Genomic DNA, 2,250 nt, shown 5'->3' on the forward strand with positions numbered 1-2,250 from the left:
TTCCATGATTCTATGATTCTCCTGATGTGTCCTTCCAAATGAGGAGCACAAGGCTTGTCAGAGAGGGGAGGGAATTTGGATATTTAGTGGAGATCCCTAGTGCTCTCACCTTCTTGCAGCCACTGCCTCCTGCCTGGTCTTCTCCACTGCTGGTTGCTAGAGGTGATGTGGGATGTCTCTCCTGCAGCCACAGAGCTGCCTCGCCAGGATGCTTCGGCTTGTGAAGGCCCTTCCATGCTATGAAGACGCTGTGAGCACATTTGCAGTGGGGACACCGGGTCATGATCTCTGACTGTGCTGTTAGATCACAGGAAAATTTAGAGGAGTATGGCCAAGACTTTTCTTAGATGTTGGTGGGAGAGCTAGGCTGAACTATCAGAAATCATCTCCGTTACTAGCAGATGCATTGGATTCCAGGGTTCTGTTGTTCTGTCTGTGGGGATGTCTGCTCTTTGTTCTGGTATTGTTGTTGGGATGTTTTCATTGTTTTAATGGAGTCTTTTTTTAAAAATGTGAGATATCTCAGGGAGCTAGAAATGAATTTCTTGGAGCAGCTTCTCTCTTCAGAGATATCCTCCTTCCAAGCCTGCAGAAGTTCGCCCCATCTCCTTATCCTGCATGTAGTTTAAAGATACTGACCCACTGTAACAAGCATAGGAATTTCTTGGTTTGTGTCTGCAGATCTTCTAACAGTGCTAGAGCAAGCTAAGTTTAAGTAACGAGTGGAAATATGATGTAAAAGTTAATGAGATTTAGTGGGGAACTTTTCTTCTCATGATGCTGCCAGCACCAGTTTGACAGGAGGTTTTGTCTTAGGTTTTTTTTCTTTTTAATTCTACTTGATATGTGGAAGCATATGATAAAAAAAAGGGAATTGAAATCATTTACTTAAGCAGAACAGGATATTTTCTAATTTTTTTTCCTGTTTAAATCCTCAGGTTGCAGAGGATTTCTTACACCTTAAGGATGCAAAACTTAGGAAGGTAGTGAAGCATGTGAGGATTTAATTTTTTTTTTTTACATAATTTTAAAATCCTGAGATTGAAAGTACTAGAGAGAGCATAGTTAGACAATTACCCAAAATCCAGCTGTCTGCTTTGTAAGCATTATGGTGTGATTTTAGTAAGCTGCCTCAAAGAAACTTGTTGTGGACCAGCTCTTAAAAATGTGCATCTGGTACACTTTTTTGCAAGGTGGGAGGAGGCCTGGGTGACTTTAAGGAAGGTGCCTGTTGTTAGCTGGGCAGAGGGTGGGCTGCGACAGAGGACAGTTTGAGGGAAGTGAAGCTGTGCTTGGTGCTGGAATTCAGAGCAGCAAGTTTGAATATGGGACAGTGCAGAAGAGAACTGAGGAAAGGGAAGGGAGAAGTGTTCTGGTGAGAGCCAGAGAAAGCTGTGGGCAGCAGCCCTCCCTACGGATAGGAGAGGTCCGTGTGGGTGTGGGAGAGCCTGGCGGGGAGGCTGTGATAAGCTGAGAAGTCCTGATGACCCCAGAAGCAAAAGTTTTAGCTTTAAAGCTAGAGAAAAATAAATTGCTTCCACATTTTATTCAAGAATTAAAGTCCATGTGCAGACTTGGACTGTTTTCACTAGTCATGTTCATCTGTGGCTGCTGATAAAAGGTGTGGGGAGCCAGACCTGCGTAATTGCAAAGGAAGAAGTAATAGAGAGGACATGAGTCTGTGCTGTTACATCGTGCACGTTCTCTGTGAGGAGTGCACGCTGCGCACAGTAACCAGCGTATTCAACAGCAGATTATCCTATTGCAAGCTACCTGCTTATTTTGAGTTTCTTATCACAGCAGAGTTTCTTAGAAATGATTACTTCCTTGCTCCTTTCAAAGCTCGGGTTTCATTGCCTTTCAGTCAAAATTATCTGCTCTGTTTAATTACCCTGTGCTTTTAGTATTATACTTGGCACAGCATGCAGTATTGAAGGAATTACCAATCCACATTGGCTTTCCTGCACAAAGCCCATACAGAAGTTGGGGGAATAAGTGAGTTTTCTGAAAGGTAAAGTGGGCCTGTGTCCTGTGGGACACCTGCTCTCAAAGGTGACAGTGCAGTACGGGTTACTCTTTCCATACCCCACTGGAAGCAGAGGCTGTCCTGTCTGATTGCCTCTCCCTGTGGTGCTGCTCCGTGCAATATTTGCCATGTTTGTATCTCATCAGTGATGCCATGACAAGAGCAAGTGCTCATGCACTTAGTGGGTTTTGTGCGACTCCTTGCTTCACGCAAGGCTGTTCCTG

Source organism: Apaloderma vittatum, unplaced genomic scaffold (genome assembly GCF_000703405.1).
Source record: "Apaloderma vittatum isolate BGI_N311 unplaced genomic scaffold, ASM70340v1 scaffold8212, whole genome shotgun sequence".
Lineage (NCBI taxonomy): Eukaryota > Metazoa > Chordata > Aves > Trogoniformes > Trogonidae > Apaloderma > Apaloderma vittatum.